This window comes from Oryctolagus cuniculus, chromosome 9 (assembly GCF_051225735.1).
Source record: "Oryctolagus cuniculus isolate XC-2025 breed Fujian yellow rabbit chromosome 9, ASM5122573v1, whole genome shotgun sequence".
NCBI lineage: Eukaryota > Metazoa > Chordata > Mammalia > Lagomorpha > Leporidae > Oryctolagus > Oryctolagus cuniculus.
In genome coordinates, this window is record NC_142875.1 from 43,747,582 (window position 1) to 43,770,648 (window position 23,067).

A 23,067-nucleotide genomic window follows, 5' to 3' on the forward strand; every position below is an offset into this window, starting at 1 on the left:
ACATCTTTCAAGAATCAAGTGATTTCATCACATAAAACCAATAAAAAACATGGAGCTTAGTTTAAGAAATAAGACTTGGAGCCGGCGCCGTGGCTCACTAGGCTAATCCTCCGATTTGCGGTGCCGGCACACCGGGTTCTAGTCCCGGTCAGGGCACCGGATTCTGTCCCGGTTGCCCCTCTTCCAGGCCAGCTCTTTGCTGTGGCCAGGGAGTGCAGTGGAGGATGGCCCAAGTATTTGGGCCCTGCACCCCATGGGAGATCAGAAGTACCTGGCTCCTGGCCTCGGATCCGTGCGGTGCTCTGGCTGCAGCGCGCCGGCCGCGGTGGCCATTGGAGGGTGAACCAATGGCAAAAGGAAGACCTTTCTCTCTGTCTCTCTCTCTCACTGTCCACTCTGCCTGTCAAAAAAAAAAAAAAAAAAAAAGAAATAAGACTTGAGTAAATAAGAAGCACATTGAAAAAGAAAACTTTTGCTGGGTGTTTACAGAGAGTATTGAAAAGAGATTACCCCTAATTAGCTTGATGAGCTAATCAGAGAGTTTAATTGAAAGCCAAACCCTCAAGTAAACATTTCAACAGTAACAAAACACCAAAAAAAGAAAAATAAACAATTAAAATGCAATTAAGGAGCCCAAACAAACAACTGAATGTGAAGTTTTAAATACAGAATACTTTTGGTTGCTGAGGAGAGTTAGAGTTCTTATGTATTAAAGTAACCAGTATGCCTTTAAAATTATCCAGTACAGCAAAGTAGACATATGTGACTGAGTTCAGAAATGTTAGGAATTTTAGTTAAGGAGAAACAGGAAATGGGTAAATTAGGAAAAAGAATAATGGAAGTGAATATCTCCAGATATTCTTAGCTTTGACAAATTTTTTATCAGGATGTTGTGTATTAAAATCACGTCTTTCTTTGCAATTACTTGAGTGAGGCCATCTCATACTAAATCTACCTGCCTCCTGGAGAGAATATGGATATAAGATAGGATTCAGAGATATAATACCTATCGATTGGGATATGTGAAACATATCACACAGATAAAACCTTCTGCTGACTTGATGATTGCTCACTATGATCCTTGATTAATAAAAGGAAGTCAGGGCTATGAAAAGAAAATCCAGACAATTTATCATCTATTTGCTTCTTCAAGGGTTTGGAGCCTGTCTTGAGAGTTTCCTGCATTAAAGATTCAAAAAATGCCCACCTACTATTGGTCTTACAAATAATATTTTAAAGACCTTCATTTTATAAAAGAAAGTTCTGTTCTGAATTTTGGGTGTTGAACAGCATACCCAGATTCACAGCTACACAGCGGATACCCCTAGGAATTGAGCTAAGTTTATGGATTCTTCCTTTCTATTTAAGCCAATGTCCTGGGATGTAAGGAGATGTTATTAGTTACATACAGGTTTAAGATCATTCTGGGCCTCAGTGGGAAAAGATTATTTTTATTTCATTTGGTGACTGAAATAAAGGGCTGTGAAAAATATTATTGTCTGTTTACACAAGAAAAAAATTGCTCTGATTATGTAGGATGAGGGGATAGGATGTAAACATCACTAATCCACATTACCAATTATTGTGATTAGGACTAGCTAGAGGTTTGGAGGTTTAACTGTTACAGGCTGCATTTGAAAAATTGTGTTGAGAAGATTAATATTGGGAATAGATATCAAATGTAAGGAAAGACACAAGTCAAGAATGAATCCTAGGTTTTAACTCTAAACTCACAATGATTCCAATTACTCAATGAGAATGATGTTATGGCTTGGAAAGATAAGAAGGAAATATATCAAGATCTCATTGTGAGGTAGTTAATACACTTTTTCAACATTTTTATGCTTACAATGTTTATGTTGGGGTCAGAGCTGTGGCGCAGCAGGTTAATGCCCTAGCCTGAAGCAGTAGCATCCCATATGGACTCTGGTTCAAGTCCTGGCTGCTCCTTTTCTGATCCAGCTCTCTGCTGTGGCCTGGGAAAGCAGTAGAAGATGGCTCACATGCTTGGTCCCCTGCACCCACATGGGAGACCTGGAAGAAGCTCCTGGCTTCTGGCTTTGATTGGCGCAGCTCCGGCTGTTGCGGCCAATGGGGGAGTGAAGCAGCAGATGGAAGACCTCTCTCTCTGCCTCTCCTTTCTCTGTGTAACTCTGACTTTCAAATAAATAAATAAATCTTAAAAAAAGTTTATGTTAAAGGTATGGACAAGAGTATTCTGTCCTGAAATTACAGCTGACCATTGGTATAATGTCAAAACTAGATCTAAATTTTAAAAGATTTATCTTTTTTGAAAAGCAGAATGACAGAAAGATTGAGATCTTCCATCCAGTGGATTATACTCCACGTGTCTACAATAGCCAGGCCTAGGCCAGGCTGAAACCAGGAGCCAAGAACTCCATCTGGTTCTCCCATGTGGGTGTCATGGATGAAACACTTGGGACCTCACTCACTGACTCCAAGGAACGCTATCAGGATGTTGGATTGAAAGTGCATCAGTGGAGTAACTAGAACTTGAACCAGCACTCTGATAGAGGATTCAAGTAACTCTTGGAGTGACTTAAGCTAGTACACAACAACGCTTGCCTTATTCTAAAACTTTTACTATATAAATCCTATTGTTGAAGGTGAAAATCAGTGGCTTTGTATCTGGATTCACTTTTTCATGGGACATGGATCTGGGAATTGACACTTTATGATTGTTTAACACACAGTTGGCCTCCACATCAAGTTGTGGAGTAGCAATTAAGATGTGTACAACTGTAGTGCTGGACAGAAGAGTACAAAAAGCTTGACATGCAAATGCAAGATATCCAGAGACTAAAATAGTAAGAAAAACATATAGATGGAGAGAGATAGTAATGAACAGATAAGGAGAGCATGGCATTCCCTTTGCCATAACTTTGATAAACACATTTATAATGAAAGCATGGCATCAGTGGAAAGTGAGATGGTGATTTTTTTCTATAAATTGGAAATGGATATTTGGGACAGTACCATTTAAAATAGGCTGCCAAATTTTGAGAGAAATTAGGTAATACTGAGGCTATACGCCAAGTCATGTCATTTGGCATCCAAAGTAAGAATGGTCATAGTTACCCTTAAAGGTAGAAAATTTGGAATTATCAGCATGTTCTGATCAGTGGAGATCTTTGTGGAAGCCAAATACTTAATCACTCAGAACGAAATAGATGACAATGCCTTTAGTATCCTAAAATGTTACACCTTTGCTTTTGGTCAGTTGACTATTACCATGATTGAATCACTCCTACCTCTTGGTAGTCCTTGATTTGATTATGCTTTGCCTTCAGAATTGTACAAGGAAGGCATATTCTAAATCTTATTGTACCTTTCCAAGAAGTGTTTCAGGATCTTCATCACACTTGTTTAAATTTGCATTTAATGTTCTGCTCTTATCTTCACCTGGTCTGGGAGCATTCATTGGGTAGAAAGTTTGCTCAGCTTTCATTGTTTTGGTCAGAAGGTGTAACTGATCCAGTTAAGCTATGCATGGTGTTGGTTCTGTTCCTGCCTTAAATCCGTACCAGTCTCTTTGGTCTTTACCTTTTCCAGTGTCCTCTTAAAATGTGTTACCCATTTATTATTTTATTTACTTTTTGTTTATTTAACTTCATTCATCTGGAATGGGGAGAGAGAGAGAGAGAGAGACTGAGACTGATAGAGATCTCCTAGCTACTGGTTCACTCCCCAGATATCCTACAACAATCAGCACTGAATGATCCTAAAGTCAGAAGACAGGAATTCAAACTTGGGCATTCCAATGCGAGATGAAGACATCTCAGTGCCACCTTAAGCATTGTGTCAAATGCTTGCACCACATTTTACATATTTTGATTGCTGGTTTCTTGGGAGCATTATACCCATAGACTTTTTTTCATAAATCATCTATGATTTGATTTGATTTTTTGCAGCAAGAATGAACTTACTCAAGAAAAATAAATTTTCAGAGGTGGTGGACAACTGTCTCCCAGACCAAACACGTGGTAGAGGGCACAATTATCTAAAGGGGTTGAGATTTTACCATTCTTACAAACAAGTACTATCACGAATTTTGTAATTTTTCTTGCTTAAATTGAATTTGGAAAACATTATGCTGAGTGAAATAAGCCAATCCCAAAGGGACAAATACCACTTGTTCTCCTTGATAGGTGACAACTGAGCACCAAAAAGGAAACCTGTTAAAGTGAAATGAACACTATGAGAAACGGTGACTTGATCAGCCATCACCCTGACTATTGATGAGCAACTTGATATGTTATCCCTCTTAGTATTTATTTTGTTTGTTCTACTTTTTGTTTGTTATAGTAGGTTGAATACTGTAATCAATACACAATTCTTCTTAAGTGCTGAAACTTAACTGAAAAGTGATCACTGTTAAATATAATAGTGGGAATAAGAGAGGGAAGAGATGTGCAATTCGGGACATGCTCAAGCTGACTTTCCTCAAACGATAGAGTTAGAAACATACCAGGGGATTCCAATTCAATCCCATCAAAGTGGCATGTACCAATGCCATCTCACTAGTCCCAGTGATCAATTTCTGTTCACAATTGATCATAATGATAGGACTAAGAACCAAAGGGATCACAGAAACAAGACTAGTGTCTGCAAATACTAGCTGATAGAATAAAAAAGGGAGAGAATGATCCAACATGGGAAGTGAGATACACAGCAGACCCAAAGAATGGCAGATGTCCTAAACAGCACTCTGGCCTCAGAATCAGCCCTTAAGGCATGCGGATCTGGCTGAAAAGCCCATGAGAGTATTTCAGGCATGGAAAGCCAAGACACTCTGGGGAAAAAAAAAAAAACCTAAATGAAAGATCTCTGCGAGTGAGATCCCAGTGGAAAGAATGGGTCATCAAAGAAGGAGGTACCTTTCTCTGAAGGGAGGAGAGAACTTCCACTTTGACTATGGCCTTGTCTAAATATGATCAGAGTCGGTGAACTCAAAAGGCTTCCATAGCCTTGGCAGCTCATGACAAGAGCCTCGGGTGATTACTGATGCCATAAACAAGAGTGCCAATTTGTTAAGTCAACAACAGAAGTAACTGTGCACTTACTCCTCATGTAGGATCTTTGTCCTTAGTGTGCTGTACATTGAGATTTAATGCTATAACTAGTACTCAAACAGTATTTTTCACTTTATGTTTCTGTGTGGGAGCAAACTGTTGAAATCTTTACTTAATGTATGCTAAACTGATCTTCTGTATATAAAGAGAATTGAAAATGAATCTTGATGTGAATGGAAGGGGAGAGGGAGTGGGAAAGGGGAGGGTTGCGGGTGGGAGGGACGTTATGGGGGGGAAGCCATTGTAATCCATAAGCTGTACTTTGGAAATTTATATTCATTAAATAAAAGTTAAAAAAATAAATAAAAAAAATTTGTTAGCATTAATGTTTGCCTGATAGGGGCTCTTTTCAAACTAATTTTTATCATTTTTAGAACCTCAAATTACATTGTCTTCAGACATTATTTAAAAAGTTATTATGAATGTATTTCAATGCAATTTTTTGTTTTCTTTAATTCATTCATAATTTTTTTCATAATTTCCATTCCACATTGTCTTTTGGAAGACAGTCATAATTGGCATTTTGTAAGAGCACAACATAGCATATAAAGTGAGAATTAAATATTACAGATTAATCTTTTAGCAGAAATCTTACACCATGTATTAACACTTCATTATTTTTCTAAAAACATGTTGCGGAGCATATATATCAGAGTGGCTTGTGAGTGGTTTTGTTGTGCAGCAGGTTAAGCAGATTAAGCTGCTATTTGTGGTACTAGAATTCCATATTGGAATGCCAGTGCAAGTCCCAGGTGCTCTACTTCATATCCAGTTTCTGGAAATTGCCTCTCGGGAAGCAGTAGATTGCCTAAGTACTTGGGCCACTGTTACACACTTTGGAGATACAGATGAAGTTCCAGGTTTCTGGCTTTGACCTGGTCTAGCCATTTGTGTAATGAGCCAGTAGATGGAAGCTCTATCTCTCTTTCTCTCTCTCTTTCTCTCCCTTCCCCCTACTCCCCCGTCATTCTCCCACAATTCCTATCTTTCTCTGTCACTCTTCATTTCAAAGTTGTTCTGTTCAATTGAATATGTATATGTGTGTGTTTATATAGATATATATGTTGAAAATATTCATTGAAATTATCATTTGTTTGCAGTTATTTCTTAAGGGATTGTATAAACCATGAACATTTCCCTAGCAGAAGTAAAGTTTATTCAAATGTTCAAATTATTCCTTTTGATGCTGGTATTAGTCTATTGGTCAAGACCCGTTAAGGGGCCAGTGCTGTGGCATCGTGAGTAAAGCCTCCTCCTGCAGTTCCTGCATCTTATATGGCTGCCAGTTCAAGTCCTGTGTGTTCCTCTTCTGATTGAGTTTTCTGCTATTGCCTGGGTAAGTTGTGGAAGATGTTCCAAGCGTTTGGACTCCTGCCCCCACGGGGGAGATCTGGAAGAAGATCCTGTCTCCTGGCTTCAGATAGGACTAGCTCTGGCCTTTGAGGTTATTTGGGCAGTGAACCAGTGGATGGAATACTCTCTCTCTCTCTCTGCCTCCCTGTAACTCTGCTTCTGACTAAATAAACAAATCTTTATTAAAAAAAGACACCAGTTAAGATTTTCAATCTCTATACAGAGTTTTTGTATTCCATTTCTGGCTCTGATCCTTGATTCCCTGTTGCTGTTTATGCAGACCCTTGGAGGCAGCAGCAATGGTTCAAATATTTGTATTCTTCAGTTCCATTGGGGAGACCTGGATTGAGGTCCCAGGTCCCATTTACAACCTGTCCAACCCCAGCCTCTGTGGATATTTTGTCGGTGGAACACCAGATGGAAGATTCTCTCAATCTCCCTCCCACCTTCCCCTTTCCTCTCAAATAAATAAATTAATGAATAAATAAATCATTGTTTTTAAGTGGAGAAAATGATAGGTGTTCAATAAAGAGCTAGTACATATCATCTGCTTGCTCTATTCTAGGAACGTCTATATGTGTTATTTAATTGCTCTTCCAAACAACACAACAAAGCGGATACTACTAGTACTTATATTTCACTGATAAGATGCTGAAAATGAAATCATTTGCATTTTTTCTTAGGAATTTCTTAGCAAAGTTTGGTTGAATAATGTTGAAAAACTTGTATGAAGTTCCTGTTCACTAGGTTATCAAAAACAGAGGAGTAAATGTTCATCAGGGTTTTAAATCAATGCATAATCAAACATTGGGATAAATGTACTGAATCAAAGAACAAATGACTTATGATTATTATTCTGTATTTTTATGCTTAAATTCACCGCATACTTTATATTTATTAGTTATTCAAGGCACACATTGGCAATCGTGTCACTTATTATTTTGGGCCTAACAAATACTTTCCATTATGTATTAATTTTATTTAAGTCATGGGTGCAAATTACTTCCACATTCTGAATATTATTCCCATATACTAACTTCATTGAGAAATATTTAATCCTCAAATTTCATAATTTTAACAACTTACAATGTTATTATGATTCATTAAGTCCCTCTTCTCATTTTAGTCTGGTGCTTCAAAAACATATCAGACACATATGAAAATCTTTCATTAAATAGATTACTTAAAGTGAGATTTCTTATTTAATATTGTTTTATAAAAGTGAACTCACTGTTTTATGAGAAATATTCCTCTGGAATTGTCACACTATTATTGTCACTCTTTAAATTTCACACATATTTATAGTGGCCCTTTAAATAAACCACTGCACAGAAAAAAACAGTGAATATATTCCTCAATTACCAGTGTGTCTGATTATTTTGGTTATCTTTTAATCCTATTGATCTTAGTCTTGAGTCAAACATACTGGGTAGAGATCAATATTGATTGATTAAAACTGTCACCAGTAAAGGTAGCACACTGGTTTAGCTGCCCAGAGTTAATTTACGGAATGTATCTATATTTCTGGAGTAGCTATTGTTTTTTATTATTTTACCAGTGTTTGTAATAGCAATTATATAACAATGTAGGATATTTTTAATAGGCATGCAGGCTATATGTCAACAAAAAGTTAGCATCTCAAAGTTAAACTATTTTGGAAATGGAATTTATACCCACAATAGGAAAAATAACATGTTGTTAGGGAATGAATTACTGAAAATCGAGAGTTTTGCCTTGGCTCTTATCAAATTTTATTATTCTGTATTTGCAATCAAACAAGAGAATGTTGCCAGATAGACATACAATTAAATAAGTGGACCAAATTTGTTATCTAGAAATGAAGCCAAATAAACTCAGGAATCTAATATATGCCAATGTTAGGTTTGCAAGTTTGAGTAGGGTATACTTTATTTGAGACATCAAATTGACAGAAGAAACTTTCTACTGGAAGGAAATCAAATAAAAATCTCTACCTGACATTCTGTGCAGAATTGATCCCTAGGAATATAAGAGGTATGGAAGGAGATGCTTCTAAGTAAAATTCACGTTTTGCCTCTCTTTCTAATCATCAACTCCCTAACCTCACCCTTAAGAAAAAGAAAAGCTGCCAGCGCTGCGGCTCAATAGACTAATCCTCCACCTGCTGTGCTGGCACACCAAGTTCTAGTCCCGTTCTGGCCACCAGATTCTGTCTCGGCTGCTCCTCTTCCAGGCCAGCTTGCAGGGTGAACCAACGGGAAAAGGAAGACCTTTCTCTCTCTCTCTCTCTTTCTCACTGTCTAACTCTGCCTGGCCAAAAATAAATAAATAAATAAATAAATAATAAAATAAAATAAAATTAACTATGGTCTAATTTTCGTTTTTGAAAAACAGTATATGTTTACATTTCTCATATATTTTATAGGTATGTTTTTCGTAACTTCCATCTACCCCCTGTAACCAAAAAAAACAAAAAAAAAAAAAAAAAAAAAAAAAAAAAAACAAAGATATACACGCTCACATAAGGAAATAGTTATTACATAGATTAATGCTGATATATGCAAGGCAATCTACTCTATATTATCTTTTTTTGGTAATGTTGATGTATTTATGATGTATTTATTTAAAGTCAGAGTGACAGGTGAGGGTGGGAGAAAGGGAGTGAGATTTTCAAATCATTGTTTCACTCCCTGAATACTTACAATAGCCAGGACTAGGCCAGTACAGTGGTAGGAGCCTGGAAATTCATCTGAGGCTGCCACATGGTTGTCAACCACTCCTGTACTTGAGCCATAATCTGCTGCCATTCGGGGTGTGTATTAGCAGAAAGCAGAGTAGCCGGGAATAGAATCAGACAGTCTCGTATGGGATGCAGCCATTCCACGTGTCTGCTCAACCCACGGTGTCACAAAGTCTGCTCATATTCTATATTATGTTTGAAGATATTTCAAAGCAGTTTAAACTAAACCTTAGGAAAACAAGAATATTTTATAATAACTGAGTATTTAATATAGATCTTAATTTTATATGATCTTTCTAAGCTTTAACTTACCAAAAAGGCAGACACACATTATATATACATGTCTGTTATGTTTCGTTCCAGATTATTTTTTAAAGAAGCACAGTGGACATGAGCAATGAATTGAATGCATAATGCATGGGAAGATGAACAGTGAATAATAAATTTTTAACTTAAACAAGAATCTATTTCTCTCAAGGCTTGATAGTTTGATCAACACACTGTGTTTTAAAATGAAGCTTATAACCTACCATACTGGGATATGTAGCAGAATTTGTTTCAGATAAGATGTGAATTAACAAGTCCCATCCTTTGGTTACATGTCTCAGGCAGCTGGACTTTTCCCTTTAATAAATATTTCAATCTAAAGAGAGGCGCCTCAGTAAAATGAAAATAAATGACAGTGCTGTCTCCAAAGAGACAGTGTATTATTTTAAAATGGATGAAATGGCCCATGCTCTACCCTGTGACAGTTAAATGCTCAAAATGAGACAGCCAAAAATAGTGTTAACTCATTCCTATGGGAATGGAATTGAGACTTTCTCCATTTTTTTTCTAATATGGTATAAGAAAGAGTACGAAAAGTATACCAAATCTGAGTAATATCCTTACAAATATCATATTTAACAATAATTTTGGTGATTGCAAAGTTTTTACTAATAACATGATGATATAGAGCTAACCTTACTGACTAGACCCTATATTCTTTATTACAGGTATTCAAGATGGAAAACAGTTCTTCAACAATTATTAATAATCAAGTAATTATGTTTTTAAATGAACTGCTGTTTTCTGTGTCATTTGTCTGAATTTAAAGTTTTGCTATACAATAAACTGGGGTTTGAATAAAAATAAAGTACAATCACTTGGCTTCATTCCTGATATCATGCAGCTTTATTATTGTGACATATATCACCAATGTTCATTGCATAAAGCATCTGAGTGCAAAATTTATTTTGCCCTGAGCAAATTATAAAGCTTTATATAATCTTGGCACAACAGGTACCTGTACTTGCAAATTAGCCACAAGATAGCAAAATAAATTTTTTGTCAAAATAAATTTATGTATCAGTATGTGAAGTATGTATATCAGTATGTATACCAAAATAAATTTATGTATCAGTGTGTGAAGATGTTTCCCCCCTTTTTCATTTTCATTACACCTTTTAAATGAATAATATTTTTAAGATTTAAAATGCACCGCATAATTTTCTCATAAAGGATTAATAATATTAACAGATTAAAATGTATCCTTCATGTGTTCGACTTTGGAAAAACTATGAAACTTGAGAAAGGTACATTTTATACTTGCCCTCAGGAAGCTTGTAATGCAGTGAGGTTAGCAGAGAAGTGCCACTGTGGTGTGTAAAATTACAATACAGTGAGGGTTGTTTTGTCCTTGGAAAATATGAAAAGCATTTCATTTAAAAAATCAGTTCAGACTCTAAAATCTTTCTCAATAAATAAATTTCCACAGCTAGAATATATTTATTCTATTGTTATTCTGTTTTATATCTCATTAAAATGTCAATTTTCAAAAAAGGAAATCTATATACTATAGTTCTTATAATTTCTCAGAGAATTGTATGGGTGTCAATATTTAGACAGTAAAATCAGAATGATGAAATAAAGTGGGCAGAATTTTTTCCAGAAAATATAGATATGGAATTCCATACTCAGAAATTCTGAACCAATCACATGTGCTATTTTTTTAAATGCCCCAGGTGATTGTAATCCATAGGCATCAGTGAAAAACACTGACCCAGAGACCAGCATCATGGCTTAGCTGGTAAAGCCGTTTCCTGCAATGCTGACAGCCCATATGGAGGTGGATTCCTATTCAAGTTGCTCTAATTCTGGTCCAGCTGCCTGCTAATGGCCTGGGAAACATAATAGAAGATGGCCCTAGTACTTGGGCCCCTCCCAAGCACTTAGGGGACCTTCATGAAGCTACTGGTCCTGGCTTTAGCCTGGCCCAGTGCTGGCCATCTAGGGAGTTAACCAATGAATGAAAGACCTTTCTTTCTCATTCTCTGCCTCTCCTTCTCTCTCTATAACTCTGACTTTCAAATAAATAAGTAAATTTAAAAGAAAGAAGGAAAGAAAGAAAGAAAGAAAGAAAGAAAGAAAGAAAGAAAGAAAGAAAGAAAGAAAGAAAAAAAGAAAGAAAACTCCAAAGGCCTAAATTGTGATTTCCCTATAAATTAATTATACTATGAAAGATAATAATAAAAATTTTGTCAAATTGGTGAAATCCCTGAATGTTATGCTTTTTTTTCTTGTTTTCCTTTGACCTTGAAGCAATTTAATGACCTTACAAAATTAAATTTTATACGGTAATGAGGTAATTGTTACTTCCAGGATCCAAATGCCTTTGAAGACGTCTGGTTTCTCAATTTCCCAGAAAGAAACACAGATACTTGACTCTGTGTGCTCTCTAGGAGGTTTAGAGATGATTAATATGTTTTCCCCAATCTGGGGTAACTAGTAAAGTACCAAAAAATGTGATTTATAGGAGTGAAATTAACATTTTGAGTTTGATGATTGTTTAAAGCCCTTTTCTCTACAGTTGAGAAACAGTGGGTTTTTGTTTGTTTGTTTGTTTGTTTTACTTTTTACTACTTGTTGAGTTCTTTACTTAGTGGAGGGTTAATCTTATGATTATAAAATAAACTGAAAACATATCATTATAAAGATTTAAAGAAAGAATGAGGAAAGAAGAGGGATGGTGGGAAGAACACAGGAGAGAGGGAGGGCAGGGTTAGAAGAATCACAATGCTTCTATATCTGTATATATGAAATACATGAAATTTGTTCAACTTACAGAAATAAAAAATATAAAACAAAATTAAAAAAAATAAATTTCCAAGCACACACAAAAAGAATACATGCTTCTGGGGCCTGTGTGGCTGTGTGGCAGGTAAAGCCATCGCCTGCAGCACCTGCATCCCATATTGGTGCTGGTATGTGTCTTATCTGACCTAGCTCCCTGATAATGGCCTGGTAAAAGCAGCAGATGATAGCCCAGGTGCTTGTGTCCCTGTCACCCACGTGGGAGACCTGTATGGAGCTCCTGGCTCCTGGATTCAGAAGATGGCTCTCTGTCTTTCCCTCTCTCTGTAACTCTGACTATCAAAATAAGTAATCTTTAAAAAAATGCATGAGTCAAAACCACTAGTTTCAATTATTTAACCTATCAAATTTTGTATCTTAACTGTAAATTGTAAATTTAGGCAAACATTCCTCTAATATCAACTGGAATATCTTAGGGTTATAATTGCCTTAGCAAAACCAAATTTGTGGCTTTACACAGAATCTTCATTCTTTTCAGCAAAGATACCAACTAAATAATCTCCCTGTTGACAAAAATAAATGAAGTGAAATATTTTAGTTTTTGATTAGATATTTAAATTTATGAAGTAGTTAGATAATATTTTATTCTGCATAAATTTAACTTAAATGCTTAAATCTCTAACAGCACAGAATATGCATAATATATATTCATACATTGCACACCATCTAAGTGAATCAATAAGTACCAGTTTTCTATTATACAACATACACACGTTCATTTGCTGATACTTTGTTGATTCATTTGCAATGCTCCCACTGTTATTTAGACCCGATTTCCATTTTCTTCCTGATATGTAAGCATGCTACCCTATTAATTTAACTTCAGGATTCCAGCTCACTAGACAGCATAATGTTCTTGTTAACAACTGATCTTGTTCTTTGTACTAAAACTCTAATTTTCTGAAATCTTGTAGTAAGTATGAATATAGATTTACTAATGAAGTAAAGCTATTAATATATGAATGCATTCAACTCAGAGTGCATACCTAATGAAACGTAGAGTTAACTAATATGCTAGAAAAATAGAGGGGGTTAGATTAACTATCTCTGCAATTTTTAAATTACTTAGGATATAATACATTCGAACAAATCAGCCAAGTCTCTTAAAAAGTGTACACATTTAATTTTCAAAACTAGGAATTTTAGAAAAAGAAACAATTTTAAGCATGAAAAATATGACACTTCTGACCTTATGCTTTATCTTAGTTTGCAAAATGTGAAAATTTGAAGCGGTATGTGACAGAATTCACAGGTATGTATCACTTTAGCAGTTCAATGGCAGACATGACTATTCATTCAGATTATTACATCAATTTAATATAAAAATTTATTGAGTCTTTCAAAAGAAAAATATTAAGAATCACATATCTTAAGTTAAGCATTCCACAGTTCCATCTTATTCAGTAGTTATTTTAAATAAATTTTAGTCATATATCAATTTACCTACATGAAGGAAAAGCAGTATTGTGATTTCATCTATGTCTTTAAATCATTGACAGCACGTCCTCCACCTTTGCACATATACACATTTGTAAAGATAGATTGTTTTTACTTTCTTCAGTAGTAGACTGTAAGCTGTACCTAAACAGTGCCTTAAAAACATTTGGCTGAGTGTAAGTAATATTGGTTTCATTTTAAAGATAAGGAAAACTGGTTCCTCAGAAAAGGAACTTTCTCAATGTCATGGTGACTGAGGACATGGATACATCTGATTTTAAAGTCTTTGCTGGTCACAGTGCATATTATAGCAAATCAACTAAAGCAAAATCTTTGAAAGTAATAATGACAATCTATCAACTTTAGCACATACTTTTGACCCGGCAATAGATTGCAAGACTTTGTCATGTAGTTTTCCTTTTTCCATATTTAGTGTCAAGCAGTAAAATAAAGCCACCAAAATATTAAAAAAAAAAAAAAACCTATTACAAGTTCAGGAAAAAAAATGGTGCTTCACTATATTATTCAGTCTCCTTTCACACACTCTAAGAATTTCTATGCAATACATTCTCCATTTTAACATGTCTTAAAGAGTGCAGGTATTATATTCTTCTTTAAAGATTTTATTTATTATTTATTTGACAAGTAGAGTTACAGAAAGTGAGAGGGAGAGACCGAGAGAAAGGTATTCCATCCAGTGGTTCACTCCCCAAATGGCTACAATAGCCAGAGCTGAGCTGATCCAAAGCCAGGGGTCAGGAGCTCTTTCAGGGTCTCCCACATGGGTGCAGGGGGCAAAGGACTTGGGCCATCTTCCACTGCTTTCCCAGGCCATAGCAGAGAGCTGGATCGGAAGAGGAGCACCTGGGACTAGAACTGGCGCCCATATGTGATGCCAGAATCACAGACGTAGGATTAACCTGCTGCACCACAGCGCTGTCCCAGATGTGTTACATTCTTGGTATTTTAAAATCAATGGCCTTGTACACAAGATGATAGATGTCCATTGAATAATATTTTTAAAAAATACCATTTTGTTTAATTACAGCTCTGATTAGAGTTATGGTCACCCTCCAAATTTCATGTTGAAACGTATTTCCCAATACAACAGTATGAGGAATCGGAGTCTCTTTGAAGCAATTATTTATCAACTGTATAAAAGCTGGTATTCTCCAGCTTGTTTTCTCCCTGTTCTCTCTGGAAAGTGAGGACAATGGAGAGGAAGCAACAAGGGTTCTTGAAACTGGTGACCTGGGTCTTCCCAGACCACAACACTGGCATTTTGATCTTGGATTCCAAGGATGCAGAACTGTGAGAAAGAAAATTCTATTCTTTCTGAACTGTCCAGCCTATCCTGTTGTGTTTCAGCAGCACAAACTAAGACAGTCATATGACTTCTCATCTAATAGCTGCCTTAAAAAAAAAAGTTTATTTTATTTAAAAGGCAGAGTTATGGAGAGAGAGAAAGAGAGACAGAGAGAAAAAATCTTCCATCCACTGGTTCACTCCCCAAATAGCTGCAACAGCTGGAGCTGGGCTGATCCAAAGCTAGGAGTCAGGAGTTTCTTCCAGGTCTCCCACATGGGTTAAGGGGCCCAAGCACGTGGGCCATGATCCGTTGCTTTCTCAGGCATATTAGCATAAGTGAAGCAGCCAGGAATATGCTCTGGAAAAACATCAAGAAAATAAGACACAGTCTGAGAAAAATATTTGTAAAAGACATATCAGAAAATAAAATATTTGTATATTTTTATTCTTTTTTTTTTTGACAGGCAGAGTGGACAGTGAGAGAGAGAGACAGAGAGAAAGGTCTTCCTTTGCCGTTGGTTCACCCTCCAATGGCCGCCGCGGCCGGTGCGCTGCGGCCGGCGCACCGCGCTGATCCGATGGCAGGAGCCAGGAGCCAGGTGCTTTTCCTGGTCTCCCATGGGGTGCAGGGCCCAAGCACCTGGGCCATCCTCCACTGCACTCCCGGGCCACAGCAGAGAGCTGGCCTGGAAGAGGGGCAACCGGGACAGAATCCGGCACCCCGACCGGGACTAGAATCCGGTGTGCGGGCGCCGCTAGGCGGAGGATTAGCCTAGTGAGCCGCGGCGCCGGCCCTAGTTTTATTCTTAATTTGTGAGTTGATTGTAAGTGTGATCGGAGAACAAAAAGCACAGTTATTTATAGGCTCTTGTGCATTTCTTTGTATATGTTATATTTCAATAAAAGTTGAGGTTGGTGCTATGGCACAGTTGGTTAACTCCCTGGCCTGAAGCGCCAGCATCCTATATGGGCGTCGGTTCTAGTCCCGGCTGCTCCTCTTCCGATCCAGCTCTCTGGTATGGCCTGGAATAGCAGAAGAAGATGGCCCAGGTCCTTGAGCTCCTGCATGAGCATAGGAGACCAGGAGGAGGCTCCTGGCTCCTGGCTTCGAATAGGTGCAGCTCCAGCCGTTGCGGCCATCTGGGGAGTGAACCAGTAGATGGAAGATCTCTCTCTCACTCTGCTTCTCCTTCTCTCTCTGTGTAACTCTGACTTTCAAATAAATAAAATAAATCTTTAAAAAGAAATATTTCAATAAAAGCTAAAGGATATGTCAGAAAAAAGATTGCTATATAAAATACACAGGTTTTCTTAAAACACAAGACTTAAAAAACAAAGAACCTGATTTAAAAATGGGCAAAGACTTTAATAGACACCTCAGTCAAAGGAAATATGCAGATGACAAACAAGTCTACTGAAGATAGTCCCCAAAATATATAACCAGGGAAATGTAAATTAAAGTAAAAGCAAGGTAACACTACAAGCTAATTAAAATCCATAAGTTTGACAAAACCAGATACTGGAGAGGTTGTGGATCAACAAGTATTCTCATTCACTGTTAGCAGTAACGCAAAATGGCATAGCTACTTTGGCAGGTGTAATATTAAAATACTGTCCTTGCCATACAATCCAGTAATTTCTATTCTTGGTAATTATTCAAAGGAGCTGAAAACTGATGTCCATACAAATATTTACCATGGGTTTGTAGATGCTTAACTTGTCATTACCAAAGTGTAGTGGACACCAAGATAAATTTTAGTAGGTACAGGGATTAAACAAACAAACAAAAAACTTTTTGATACTTCCAGACAATGGCATATCATTCAGTGTTAAACACAATTGAGCCAGCAAAACATGAAAAGATATAAATAAAGGTAATAATAAATAAAGTAATAATAAATAACATAGATAAATATTAAATAAAATAAAGTAAAAATAAATAAAGTAATAAATAAAATTAATAAATAAAGTAATGAACTTCAATGTGTATTTTTTTTTTTAACAGGCAGAGTGGACAGTGAGAGAGAGAGACAGAGAGAAAGGTGTTCCTTTGCCTTTGGTTCACCCTCCAATGGCCGCCGTGGCCGGCGCGCTGCGGCCAGCACACCGCGCCTATACGAAGCCAGGAGCCAGGTGCTTCTCCTGGTCTCCCATGGGGTGCAGGGCCCAAGCACTTGGGCCATCCTCCACTGCACTCCCAGGCCACAGCAGAGAGCTGGCCTGGAAGAGGGGCAACCGGGACAGAATCTGGTGCCCCGACCGGGACTAGAACCCGGTGTGCCAGCGCCGCAAGGTGGAGGATTAGCCTACTGAGCTGCGGCACCGGCACAATGTGTATTACTCAATGAAAAAAAGACAATCTGAAATGGCTATATATTGATTGATCCCAAATTCATGAAATTTTAGGTGGGGAGGCAACTGTTAAATGGATCAGTATTTTCAAGTGTTCAAGAGGAGGTGAAGAATGGACAGAGCACAGAGAGAATTTTCAGGATTATAATCAATAAAAGCTTGTTCAAGCCACAAAACATCAAGGTTAAGCCTACCATATAGAACATATTATGATAATGTAGATGCACCAAGTATAATAAATGTACTACTCTAATGACGATGTTGAAAATGGGAAGCATGCGTGTATGGGGACAGTGGGTATATGGAAATTTCAGAGCCTACTGTGCAGTATTGCTGTGAATCTAAAATGACCCTAAAATATATTCATTTTTATGAATGGAAAACATATGTGAATAGCACTTCAACAAAGAAGACACTCAATTGGCAAAGAAACATATGAAAAGATGTTCAACATTATTTATCATGAGGGAAATATGAATTCAAATAACAACAAAATACAAATAAGACTAATTAGAGCTGAGAAATACCAAAAATCTGACAATATCAGTTTCTGGAAGGACAGTCACTCATTCATTGACAATAAGCGTACAAAACGGTACATCTACCTTGACAGACAGTTTGACATTCTCCTAGTCGACTAAATTTTGCTGTAACTTAAGGTTTAGAAGTCATATATATATAGTGATTTACCCATAAACATTGAAAATAGATATATATGCATGAAAACTGAGCAAATTATTATTAATTGTCACTTACAGAAAACAATCCACATGCTCTTTAATTGGTGAGTGATAAAATGATATTCACATAACTAAAAACACTGGTACATCCATGTAGCACAATGTTACTACTTCATAAATAAAAATTAAACTCTTAAGCTACACAAAATATGTTAGATTAATCTTAAATTTACATTTCCTAGTGAAATGAACCTATCTGAAAATATTGTATATTGAATAATTTCATTTATACAATGGTATGGAAAAGGTGAAAAGTACTGTTGCAATAAATACATCAACATTTTCCAGAACTAAGAGAATGTTCTGAAGTGATGAAAGAAGACAATGAATTATGTGATACTATATATGTGTATCAATAGTATTGTACAATGGGAAATATTTATATATATTTTTTTTGACAGGCAGATTGAACAGTGAGAGAGAGAGACAGACAGAAAGGTCTTCCTTTGCTGTTGGTTCACCCTCCAATGGCAGCGCTGATCCGATGGCAGGAGCCAGGTGCTTCTCCTGGTCTCCCATGGGATGCAGGGCCCAAGCACTTGGGCCATCCTCCACTGCACTCCCTGACCACAGCAGAGAGCTGGCCTGGAAGAGGGGCAACCAGGACAGAATCCGGCGCCCCGACCGGGACTAGAACCCGGTGTGCCGGCGCCGCAAGGTGGAGGATTAGCCTAGTGAGCCATGGCGCCGGCCCAAAGAGTGAATCTTAATGTATGTAAATTTAAAAAATATTTTTAGGAAATCAGAAAATCCCAGAATATAACACGGAATGCAACAAAAGAGTGATCAAATGGGCTTAAATATTTATGCAGCAAATCTCAAAGGATGGTATTGAGAAAAAATATTGGCCTAATTTACTAGATTTAAGTAAAGTCTGAAAAACTGAAAGCAAAAGGAATGCTAAAAGATTCGTCTGTTTGAAAAAGTTGTTTCTTGTGTGGTTATTGTATAATTCTGAAAATATGATACACTATCCTGGAATAGAAAAAGTAAGTAAATGCTTCTCAGTGTATGTCTTAGCTGGAAACTGGTGTCAAGATTGGAGCCAGGAATGGAATCCAGATACTGTGACGTGGGAGTCAGGGTATTAATAACGAGCCCAAATGTCCCCACTCCCTCCACTTTTTAGGGATTATCCTCTTTCCCACTTTTTAGATTCCTCTGAACAGGAGAATTATTCGTTTTCTCAAGTCCCAACACCTACTACCTCTGAATGTGACCTTATTTGGAGATGCAGTGCTCCGCAAATGCAAACTGCATTAGAAATCTTGCAGTGACATACCCATTACCCATGGATTTTCTGAGTAGGCCTAAGTTGGATGATATGGGTCCTTGTAAGAGACACACTGTGGTGAAATAAATCAAGAAGGAACACAGGGCAAGCTAGTCCATAAGCGAAATTGGAATGAGAATCCCCCAGGAATACGGAGAACCACCAGAGCCTCAAGAGCAAGGACATATTGTCACCCTTGGAACCTCCAGAGTGACTCTAAGTGTTTTTTTTTTTTTTTAAGATTTATTTTATTTATTTGAAAGATAGGGTTACAGAGAGCGGTAGAGACAGAGAGAAAGGTTTTCCATCCGCTGGCTCTTTCCCCAGATGACCGCAGCGGCCAGAGCTGTGCTGATCAGAAGCCAGAAGTCAGGAGCTTCTTCTGGGTTTCCCACATGGGTGCAGGGGCCCAAAGACTTGGTCCATCTTCTACTGCTTTCCAGGCCATAGCAGAGAGCTGGATCGGAAGTGGGGCAGGTTGGTCCCGAACTGGCACCCATCTGGGATGCTACCTCTTCAGGCCAGGGCTTTAAACCGCTTCACCACAGTGCCGGTCCAAGTGACTGTAATTCTGTGAATATCTGTGTCTTACTCCATTTGAGCTGCTATAACAAAATACCTCGGATTGGTTAATTTACCCATTGGGTTAATTTACCCATTACCATTAAATTACTAGAGCCAATTTGGGATATTCTACAAGATATTGGAATAGGTAATGACTTCTTTAAAAACACCCCCAGAAACACAGGAAATCAAAGCCAGAATTGACAAATGGAATTACATCAAGCTTACAAGCTTCTGCACTGCAAAAGAAACACTCAGAAAAGCAAAGAGGCAACCAACAGGATGGGATAAAATATTTGAAAACTATGAAACTGATAAAGGATTAATATCCAGAATCTATAAAACACTCAAGATACTCATCAACAACCAAACAATACAGTTAGGAAACGGGCAAGGAATGTGTACAGGCATTTTTCAAGAGAGGAAATTCAAACAGACACACGAAAAAATGTGCAAGACTATTAGCCATCAGGGAAATGCAAATCAAAACCATAATGAGCTTTCATTTCACCCCACTTAGAGCGGCTCACATACAGAAATCAACAAACAACAAATGTTGAGAGAATATAGGGGAAAAGGTACACTAATCCATTGCTGGAAATGTAAGTGGGTCAGCCATTGTTGAAGACAGTATGGAGATACCTCAGAAAGCTGAAAATAGATCTACCCTATGACCCAGCCATCCCATTCCTGGGAATTCATCCAAGGGAAATGAAATCAGCATGTGAAAGAGTTATCTACCTTCATGTTCATTGCAGCTCAAATTACTATAGCTAAGATATTTGATCAACCCAGATGTCCATCACCTGTTGACTGGATAAAGAAATTATAGTATATACACCCTGTGGAATATTACTCAGCTATAAAAATTCTGATGACTGGATGAAGAAATTTTAAGTTTTCAGAGCTGAAGGAGGCTGCAGGTAGTGGTTTTACCCATTGTACCACAGCAATGGGCCTTGAACTTTATTTACTGTAGGGTTAATCTTATGAGCATGAAGTAAACTGAAAATAGATCTTTGTAAAAATTAATAGTGGGAATAAGACAGAGAGGAGGAAGTAGGGTGGGAATGCAGGGGGAAGAAGGGTATTGTGGGAAGAATCACTATGTTCCTAAATCAATATTTGTAGGCAGGCATATAGGCTATAATTGATTATGTTTGTGAGCTGGAAGACCACGCCTTCACCATGCCTCTGTATGACCTCATGCCCCTACCTGACCACACCTGTGTGTCCACCTGCCAATCAGGGTAATTAACCACTCCCCTTTGAAAATGGATTAAAGACCTTTTTTTTTTTTTTTCCTTTTGCCCTGGACCTGCTTGCTGACCCCATGCCTTAGGGGTGCATTGTCTTCGGGCCACCTGCTCCATGTTTCTGGCCTACATGCTCCTCCATGTGGCTGGCTGCTGGTACTTGGTATGAATCCAGATTTCCCTCTCTCTTTTAGATAGGGCCCCCTCTCTCCTATGCATTTCTCTCACTGAATAAAAAGCTTAAAATCTATCAAGCTGCCTCATTCATTTATGCCAATATTCAGAATTCTTCTCTGAACATTAGGTAAGAACCCATAGACTCATTAAGGGGTATGTCTCCAATAACAACTATATATGAAATGCATGAAATTTGTATACCTTAAATTAAAAAATGTTAAAAAAAATTAAGGCACAGAGTACAGATCCATTAATCTTAAATTATTTTTAAATATTTTAGATGGAGGTAAGAAACAGAAAATTATTAGAAATTTCTTGCACTGATAATAGTAAAATCTGCTTTTCCTCTTAAAAAATTCAGTGATGGGGCTTGGCACTGTGGCATAGTGGGTTAAACCACTGTCTGCAGTATTGGCATCCCATATGGGCACTGGTTCAAGTCCCAGCTGCTCCCTTTTTATTCAGCTCCCTGCCAATGTGCCTGGGGAAGCAGCAGAGAATAGCATAGGTCCTTGGGCCCCTGCTTTCATATGGGAGATCCAGAAATAGGTTCTGGCTCCTGGCTCTGGTTTCTGTCTATCCCAACCCCAGCTGCGGCCATTTGGGGGGTGAACCAGCAGATGGGAGATCTTTCTCTCTCTCTCTCTCGCTCTCACTCTCTCTCTCCCTCTTCTCTCCCTCTCTAGCTGTAACTTTCAAATTAATAAATAAATCTGTGAAACATTTCAGTGACAAGTGATAAATATGAAACTTACTTTTCATCCTAAAAGCTAACTAACTTCATAAATATCTTTGAAGATTGGGTTCAGTTTTTAATTAAAGATCAGATATATTGTTTTACTTCTTTATTTGGTTAAATAAGCCTATTAAATGCCTTATTTAAATAAATAGCTAAATAACATTCATGGTGTCATCACATATTGCCTAAATTGCTGATTTCTTATTTTAAATAAACCAATCAATGTTGTTCTAGTAGTGACATGGAAGAGTTCCTAATTAATTTTATGTGTGAACATGGTTAAGCCCTACTGCCTAAATACTTAGCAAAACATTACACTAGATGTTTCTGAGAAAGCATGTTGTAGATTTGGTTGACACCTAGTCAGTGGTGATTAAATAAAGGAGATTATCCTCAATAGTCTTAAAGGCTATTAAGGGAAAAGATACATTTCCATTAGAATAAATTGTTTTTCCTCAGGTTTACATTTTCACCTCCTGCCCATGTTTTCATGTGCTGACTGCACTACAGATTTTGCACCTACAATCACATAAACTAATTCCATATAATAAATCTATTTTATTGGAGGTTCAATGGATAGAAAGCAGTTCTGTGAGCAGACTGCAGCATTCACCTGCAGTCATGATGATGTACTCTGAAATCCCAAACTTTTTTCCACTAGACTAAGGAAAATATGGTGATGGTAAAACACAAATGGTGAAAGGAAGACAAGGGATAGCTTGTGTCACGCACTTGGCACCTGTAAATGGCTGTATGAACATACAACATGTATATACAGAAGGCATAGTTGAGAACTTTCCAGATATATGGGATAAGTTGTACTAACATATACGAATGTCTGCTTTATATCTGTATATCTCCCATTGATTGTATTTCAGTAGAGAATCACTACAGACAGTTGAATTTTATGAATGTAGACAAATA